Consider the following 9,561-nt stretch of genomic DNA (forward strand, 5'->3'; position numbering starts at 1 on the left):
TGCCGCGCTGTTCCACGTGCGCGCCGCCGCGCCGCGGTTGTTACGGTCCCGGAGCGAACGGTCCGCAGCCGGCCCGCACCCCTCGGCTCGTCCCGCGCGGTCAGCCCGCACGTACGGGCCTGAACCTACGGATCGCCTTTCCGCTGAAGAGATTCCCGTCCGTCCCGCTGCCCTCCCCGTGCCCGTGTGCTGTGCTTACCCCCAGCTCAGCTCCCGCTGCGCTTTTTTCCCCACCCGACCCTCAGGTTTTGGTGCCGGGCTCATCGAGGTGCTCCACACGCGGAGTGGATTCCTTGTGTTCAGGTGGCAAACACGTACCGTCTCTGTCGGCGTATTTTGAAACCCCTCTGCGCCGTTATGATACAGCAGTCACAAGGACTCCCTGGGCTCAGCACCGATCCAGCGCTTCGTGTATTTATGCCATGCCAATGATGCTCAGCCCTCGGCTCCTGGCACGTGTGCTGCTTTCCTCTGCTCACCCGATCAGTTAAGAGCTGGATTTTCCAATGCTCACAGCAGCCAGCGAAGAAAATGATTCAAAACCACCCTCCCAGACCGTTATTCATCATAAAAAGAACAAAAAAATCCCAAGCAGCCTCCATTCTGCTCCTCCCATGGGGCAACCACAGGTCACCTGAAGTCCTTTCACCAAAGACGTGGGGTGTTTGGAGAGGATGTCCTCATGGTTTCTATCCCTGAGCAGCCTATCCTGCCCTTCCTGCTTTTTTTCCTGATGCCTCAACTATTTGAAAACATTTACACTCACAGTAATAGGCAATTTCATCACCAAGATTCCAGGCATGAGAACTACTGAGTTAATTTGCTTGTGTTTATATCTGTCTCTCCAAAATGAATGGATTGCAGCGTTTAATGAAAACGCTGTGTTCTGAAATTCAAGCTTTAAAATTATAAAGACGTTTTTGTGCTTTATATCCATCACTTCCTCACAATCGTTTGTATTAAAAAAAATGTATTTGCCTCCAGCTTTATTTATTTTACACTATGAAATAACAAAGACGTGTGCTGGGTTAAAACTGATCCCGAATGCTAAGACATGAGAATTAAAAGGAGGGAATAATGATGGCCTAATGTCTACGCTAAATTAATATATACTATAAAAGATATGATGCATACTGGGTTGGTGTTCCCAGCAGAGCCATTATTCTGGAATGAGCTAAACAAACAATGATCATCCTTTCAGCGATGAGTGATGGCCTCCAGCCTGCTGCCTTCTCACCCGCTGTATGCAAACTATGCTCCCAGCTTTCATCCGGGGCCACTAGCAAAATGAAGATTGCCTCAAATGAAATGAAGGTCTGCTGGTTCCCTATGGGAGCAGGGCTCCTGGTCAGCAGGCACAAGGCGAGGAGCTGCTGGAATAAAAGGAGCTAAAGTGACAAAACGGACATGAAAGCAGGATCGAGCTGAGCTGGTGCAGGAACTCCTCTTGGGCTGACCCCGTTCACCTGCAAACCTTTCTGAAAGCAGTGGTTTGTGTGTAAAGGCACCAGGTATTTGCCCAGAGATGGATCAATGCAAAGCCTCGTGCCTCAAGCACAAAATTGATCTTTGCAGCTGTGGGAAACTCTTGTTAGCTCTTTGTGCGGTACAGATTATCACACCCCTGTCTCTCTCATAAAGACCTTCACAGCATCTGAATTTCACCACTGTGTTTGGCTGACAAATGGTGACTGCTTTGAAAAGACACGGCAGCTCCAAAGTAAGCAGGCTGTCAGTGTGCAAACTGAGCTTTGCTGGGCATTAACACCTCTGCCTCATAGGGAGGATCATGGTTTCTTGTCAGCAGGAGCTGCGAGCCCCATGGGCAGGGACACAGCAACTGCTGGGAACCACAGCAGCCAAGGTAGGGTTATTCTGAAATCAGAGGAGAAACCATATTTGTACAACGGCACAATTAGAAGAACCTGGTTAAATGAATCATAAGCAAGCCCTTTGCTTTGCTAAATCCCCTTGTAAGATGATGATTCTTATTGAGTATCTGTGCAGGAAGGTGGAGAAGACAAGTGGAATGACTATAGAAGAGCCTCCTATGTTACAAAAATAGCATATTTCTTAAAACAATCATCATAACTGTCACCAGCCTAGCTTCTGCAACTTGCTTTTATGGTATGATTTCTCTTGGCTGGAGACAGCCAATGGTTAAACGCATTTGTGGTGAGGGCATTCAAAACCACTCTTTCCCCAGCACATCCTCAAAACGATGGAGCTCATGCTCCAGCTTTGCCCTCCACTGCCCAGCAGGACCCCTCCTGCTCCCACAGGCTTTGTACAAGCCCAGTGCTTTGATAGCCTTTCTTCTCTGTCCACTCTGGGTGAAATTGGATCCTGGAGTCAAGACATGTCAGCCAGGTCAGCCAGGCATCATGAACACACCACCTTGTTGCTGGAGGAAACAAGGCTTAAGAAAAGCACTGAGCAGAAAGACCTTCTGCAGCCAGGGCACTACATGGGAAGAGGAGAACAGCTGGGAGCAAGGAAACATCCAGCAAAGGGCTGGGGAAATGGGATCGTGGGACAGGAGCTTCCCCAGTGCCTCACAGCATAAGGCCCTTATCTGGAAAAAGGGTATGCAAATGAGGAAAGGCATGGAGCAGCAGGGTGATGAGTAAAACTAATTAGAAAATGAAGCTTGATTATTCATGGACTTGACATATCAGAGAGCAGCTAATCAAATGAATAATACAAGTTTGCATATTCTTTGTAACATGGGCATCAAAGCCCTCAAAGCCTCACTTCTAGTCGCTATGGCATCACCACTGCTCATTCCTAACACCAAGCACACTTGACGAGAGTGTAATGTCTCTCTCTGGATCATGCAATGCTTCGAGGAGAGCCTGAAGTGTGCAAAAGCTCCTCTTTCTTCCAGCTACTGAACTCACCTAGCAGTTACCCCTCCCTGTAGATCTTCACAAATACAAACATTGCTCAAAGCTCTATGGAGCATGGGGAACTGGGCAACCCTTGAAGGCTGGAACCAAAGAGCAGGAAACTGGACAACCTTTAAAGGCTGGAGTTAACGACCTGGAAATGGAAAGGACCTACCTGAGATTGGAGGATAATCCTTGATGGTTTCATTCCACTGCTGACTATTAAATAAGCTTTGCAGAAATCACGTATGGGGTGATGGGCTCAGTGGGAGATTTGTGTATAGTATCTGCTGGGTGCAGGAGGCTTTCAGAAGTGCCTCCTTCTGTACACATGGCCTCAGATGCCATCCATCCAGGATGCTCTTTGCAATGAACCTTGGATTTCCACCATCCATTGGAGCTGGCCAAAAGGCAGGCTAGTTTTCAACTTATGAGCTGTGAGCAGAATTCCCATTTCACACATAGATCTGTGAAAGGTTTTAGAGGACCCTAGGAGGGGCTGGACATATACCAAGCTAGTGGGCAACAGTCAGTATCGTTCATTCACTCTCTATCTCATCACCACCGATCCTTATCCCAGCATGAAATTGGCCGGGAAACTGCTGAAACATCAAGTTCCCTTTTGATGAGGACAGCCTGGGACAAGTCCAGGGAACAGGATCCATGGGGATGAAAGGACTCTTTTAAGTATGCCACTGAATCAGTGGGAAAAGTGAGAAGTTGGGACAGCCGTACTGCAGCCACTGTTTGCTTGTCTGAATAATTACAGTGATGGATATATTAGCTCCATCTGGCATTGGAGCCAAAGAGCAACCAGGCCTTGAAAGAGATTATGGGCGAGGTGTGCAAAGTACGAAGCACCTTCTTTGGAGGGACTTACCAGCAGATTAGCTGGCATTAGAAAGGGGGTGAGCACAGAAGCCATATGGCCTGAAAGACATTTTGTGCCTAGTCCTGAGATCAAACTGGGGCCAGTCTGCAACTGCAGCCTGGCAAAGCATTCATCCTCCCAAATCCCCCCACCTCTTTTTACTTTCTTGTACACCAACTTGCATACATCAGCCTCATGGCTCTGACCTCTTTCAGAACAAAACCTGCAGCATTCTCCCTATCAAGGTAGCTAAAAGCCTAACTCAGGTAATGCAAAGTGGGTTTCAGAAGCAGTTTCACACCTTAGGAAGACTATAAAACAATATTTGTTGCATCTTTCTAAAGCCAAGAGGGAAATCATTTTGTGTTGCTCTGAAAGGAACAATGGGAAAAGTCACAATATTACCTAATGTTATTACAATAGATAGTCCTGTACGGAGTAAATACAGAGGGATTTGGTCCAAAGGGACTCAGAAATCTGAGCAGCCTTTGAAATCTGCCCTCCATAGTGAAGGATAGAGCAATTAATTTCATTGACTTTGAAAAGGATGTAGGTAAAATGGTATCGCCCCTTTTGCCTGGACGCTTTTCGCTCCAAGAGTAGTTAATAATCACTTAACTTGGAGTCATTCTGCATACAGATTGCACCTTAGATGCAATATTTGCTTCTTGAAACTGACGCTGAATTCAGGAACCACAGAACTGGGGAATTAACCCTGTGTGAGAGGGGAATCACATGGAGGAACAACAAAATCACAGGAAGAAGTCTTAAATTTCCACGGATGGTTTCCTGTGGTTACCTCATTTGCAAAACGAAGTGAAGAATAAATGAATGTGAAGTCAAAAGAACCCTGAGCATAATCAAATAAGGAAAGGAAGCTCTGAGGCTGGCTTCCTATGCGGAGCCTCCGAGCAGCAGCTGATGGATCTGCGGGGAGCGATCTCACAGCCCAGCGAAACAAAGAGCTGCTCTTGTTTCACAGTGAGATTCTGCAACAGCAGATTTACCAGAGACAGCGGATGAATAATTCACCCTTTACATAGATGTGGCGATAAATTTTCAGTCCTTTATTTTCAGATCTAGTCTTGTAAAAGAGCATCCAGCAAATGTTTCCCTCCAAATAAAAAAAAAAAAGCAAGAGGGATAAAGCGAGACTTCCACTTTCCTGATGTGTGAAAGACTTCTCAGAGAAGAAAATGAAAAAGAAGAAAGAAAAAGGTCACCTTTCTCTGTATCTTCCTCCTCTGCCATCGCAAATCCATGAGGAAATGCAATATGTATGTTATATTGCAGTGAAACTTCTGGATTTAGGCAAGAATCAACAGACAACTCAGCAGACAAACCTCAGCTGGGCCACGTGCAAATGAAGGACATGGAGCACGGCAGCCTGGTTGCTTCCTGAGAATGCCTCGTGTTCAGTGTTAACACACTTTGCAGTAGCTAAAAGGAAGAAAACAGGAAGCACAAATCCTTACCTCCTGATCCCAAATTGGAGCCACTGGGGCCAGATGGCCTGGGGCCACGTTTTGCCCTGCTCTGCATTTGCATTCCCAGCAGCACAGCTGCTCTTTGAATCCCAGCTCTGACTGCCAGTCCTGCATGTGCAGTGCTGCCACTTCTCCAAATTAAAACAGGAGCAGCTATTTTCATCTGCTGCTGGAATCCAGCTGCAGAAATTCCTTGCAGTGCTTTTCTTCTCTTCCCAGCTGACCCAGAAGCATGGCAGGGTGGTAACACATCCCATGTGGGTCTGTCTTACAGGACAGCAGGGTTTGGAAGCTGCTGGTGGTGCTCATGCATGGTCAAGCACTTGCCTTTTGCTTTGTAAAATCCAACCCAAGAAGGCTTTTAAATTATAGGAGCTAACAGAAAACCTCTTTTATTTTGTCTTGAACCTTTGTTAACTGCTGATTGATCAAATTGGGAAATAATTGGGCAAAGAAGAATGGTAATGCTTTTGTTCCTGCTCAGCCATGGGTGGCATGGTCTGCTGGTGCTGTGCACACACTATGCACTGTGCTGTGTTTGCACTAGATTACAGTAAGCAAAATTACCTGTGCAAGGAAATGGTAAAACGGCTATTATTTTATTGCACTGCACTGATTCTATTCCTTCTGCCTACCTTCCCCTATTAAAGATAAGCAATAGCATGGTACTGCTACAAGCGGCGTATGACAGCACCTCTCAACATCAACATTCAGCACATCTCCTACAAGGAAATGCATCCTCCATCTTCACACAACTTTTACAGACCTGCCTGGGTCCCAGACTATATTTTTATATAGCAGTGGTAAATTCTTGCAGTTGGTTGTGCCTGAAAATACTCAGGAACAAATTGATACATTTCTGTCTGCTCTCCCAGCCTGCCTGCTTGATGCCTGTTGGTATTTGCAGTACGCTGATCCTGGGCAGCTTCAGACTCAGGGTCTCAGCTCCTACCCAGCACAAACCTCTTGGCCAAGAAATGCTGCTCCTGGCTCTTGGATCAGTGCTGTGTTGTACCACGAGCTGAGGAGATCCAGAACTCCCTCAGGTTCTGAATTTTCAAGAGCTGTGAGTCCGACCCTGGATAAAATCATCTGCCAAAGATCTAGGACTGCCAATTGGAGGCTGTGACTCTGGGCAGAACACTACCTACCAAAAGAAAAGAAAGAAAAAAAACCACACACAAACTTATCAGAAATATTATTTTCTTTCATGCAGAGAATCAAACTTTAAATGATTCCATCTGTCACTTTCATCTGCACCCTGTTCCATTGGCTGGATTTTGCTCATTAAGATAAATTTCAAGCCGACAGATCATTTTTACCTTCAGGGCTTTGCTGAAATGTGTGTGGGACTTCTTCCCCTCCTCCATTTCTGACAGTGATGACAGAGGAGAAAGGGTATTTGTCCTGTGCTGCTTTGCCATTGTGTGCAACAGCTTTGACCTTCCAGAAGAGAAAACAGCACATTCAGATTCCTCCGCCTTTCTCCCATGGGACAGAAGCTGGCCAAGCCTCTCCAATAAAAGTTTCCCATTCAACCTTGCATCGTAAAATCTTCTGTTCTTTATGACTCTCCTCCTCAAAGCTTCCCCAGCAAGCCTCCAGCCCTTTAAGGACTCATGCTGAAGAGCTTCTGTGTTGTGCAAATGGTTCAAATGTCTTTGTTTCTCCCCTGAAAAGGCATAAAAGAGATTTGCTGGATTCCTTATCTCACAGCCAAACACAACTACACGCCGTGCACTTTGCATGTTACAGCTCCCCACGCTATCAGCCCCAATGACTTATTTTACTGTAAATGTAATTAAGCATTGGAATGGTTTCGGGAGGAATGGGATCAATCATCCATCACTTAGAGTCTTTAAATCAAGGTTGGGTGTTTGCAGCGGGGTCCTGCTCCGTGCTCAGGCACACAGAGGCTCTCATAGCGCATTTTCCTGACTGTATATAATCACACTGTCATGGTCAGGCTTGGTATTGAGGAATTAGGGGATGGGCGGATGGCCTTTGTCAAGCAGGATGTAGGATTAGTTGGACTTAATGGCCTGTTTTGGCCTTTAAATCTATGAACAGAGCAAAGGAAGGAAAAAAACAACCAAAAAAAAAAAAAAAAACCACAAAAAACACAACAGAACAAAAGTGCCTGTTATAACCAGCATGTTTCTCCCTTCTGAAAGCAGAACTGGAGGGACTGCAGGCAGCTGGTGTTAGAAAGGAGTGCTGGAAAAGACCAAGGACACTGCAGTGCCCAGGCACTCGCATCCAGAGCCCCTCACTCCCATGCAGTTGCTGCAGCCAACCTGGCCACCCAAACCCAATGGGATCTTCTGAGCTCTCATGGCAAACACCGGGCGCGAGGATGTGCTCAAAGCCCAACCCATTTTCACTTTCTTTCCCCTTCCCCTTGATATCACTTGTGTGTTTCAAAAGAGCTGTAAGTCTAATGCTTTTTCTGTTCCTAAATTAAGCTAATTAAAATTTTAATCCAGTAGACATTATCTTATAGCATAATTAGAAGAGCTTATATTTCAGTGGTTTGGTTGGTACCAATCCTTTTTACTTTAAATCGTGTTTCATTAATTGAACAGAGCTTAGATAGGTGCTTATAAGGTAATAAGCTAACTATCTGTTCTTAGCAAAATTCTCCATTTTCCCCAGCGATGTTCCCTCCTCCATTTCCCCTCTCTGACCCCACATGCTTTACACTGGAATCGTTCACCCTCAATGCTGATGACATCCCGTGCTCATGTGGGCATTTGGGGGACTGTGGGCACCCCTTGTGGGCACCAGCAAAGCAAACTCTAACGGTCCTCTTTGGCAAATGGCAAACACAAATTCTGCCCACTGACTGGATGATAACATCTGCTTAACCATGGGTTATTGCATAATTAATTACTCTCAGAGCTTTATTAAGTCCTTAAGAATCTTTCTATAGACTAGGCTGGTATTACTCTGCCATACATTTTAAAGAGATTACTGTTAATTAATTTAACTTGTCTGCGTACCTAAAACTCAACTAAACCCTCTATTGTGCCATCTGCTGTCATTTCAGACATGCAGGATTTCCAAACTCCCATTGAAATATAAACAGATTAATGCTCTCTACTCAGATACAAAACGTCCAAAAAAGACACTTCCCAGCACCTCCTGCTATGCACTGCGTGGTGCCTGGGAGCAGCCCACAGCACTGGGATCGCCCTTCCAGTGAATTATCCATCCCACCAAGAGAGAATTTCCCTCTGGGACTATCGACCCAGAGCTTTCCAAAAGCACTAAATTCCCTGAAAGTGTGAAATAAAACATTAAGCCACAATTTATCTACTCCTGGGGCTAAGGCGCCCAAACCAGTGAACATAAATCGCTCAGAACATTTATGATCTTCTGACAGATTTCTCTCCTGAAGTAGGAGCCTGACACACGTAAATCCTCACAAACACTCTTCCAGAGCAGAGCTGGGCAGTGGCAGAGCTGACACACGGAGGTGGGCTGCATGGCTTCCCATTGCTCACACTGTGGGGCATGAGGGTTGTTTGCTGAATGCGAAGCGCAGCTCCCTCCCCTTCATTCTGTGTGCCTCCAAATCAACTCAGTGCCCAAGACCAGTGCAACCCATGGGCTGAGGGCTCCTGGGACTACCAAAAACCAAACAGTAAGTAATGATGTTCATAACAAGCCAGACCTTCCAGCCGGCCAGGCCACACAGCCTGGAGAAGATTTTGTCAGAAAACTATTTCAAGTGAGAGAGAGAAAAACAAACAAACAAACAAGCAAACAAACAAAAAAAGCAAGAATAACTGACTGACCCAAGCATAAAAAATTCTTGGTTTTCTGCTAAAACACACACAAAAACTCACAAGAGTTTCTGAAGGCTCTGTTTGTTCATTTCTCAGGTAGAAGCCGCTTCTGAAAAGAGGAATATTTTTAGCATAAGGTTGTAACTAAGGTTAAAAAAAGAACTGTTTCCACCCAGCTCTCTTTCATAAACTCATTTAGGATGAGCAATGTGACAGCAGCTGGCTCCCACCACGCACATTTCCGGCAGCATCCTCTCCCAGCACCAACCTCCCACACAGGGATGCTTGGCTGCAAGGAGCACACAGCAGGCACACAGCCCTCTCTGGGGGGCCAGACCCACCTGCTGGCAGAGCCATAGTGTCTGCAGGGACCCTGAGCTCACCCCCCATCTGTGAGCTGTAAGGCATGGCATGACCAGAGCAAGCTTGCAGCATGGCTGGAAGTTGGGCAAGACCAAGGAGCTGCTTGCCACCTAAGCTCAGATGCTCACCTGCTTGTTCAGATCTTGTTTCAAAACCAACAC

Source organism: Centrocercus urophasianus, unplaced genomic scaffold (assembly GCF_019232065.1).
Source record: "Centrocercus urophasianus isolate 14NV4802_14NV808 unplaced genomic scaffold, USGS_Curo_1.0 seq_24, whole genome shotgun sequence".
In the NCBI taxonomy this organism is placed as follows: Eukaryota; Metazoa; Chordata; class Aves; order Galliformes; family Phasianidae; genus Centrocercus; species Centrocercus urophasianus.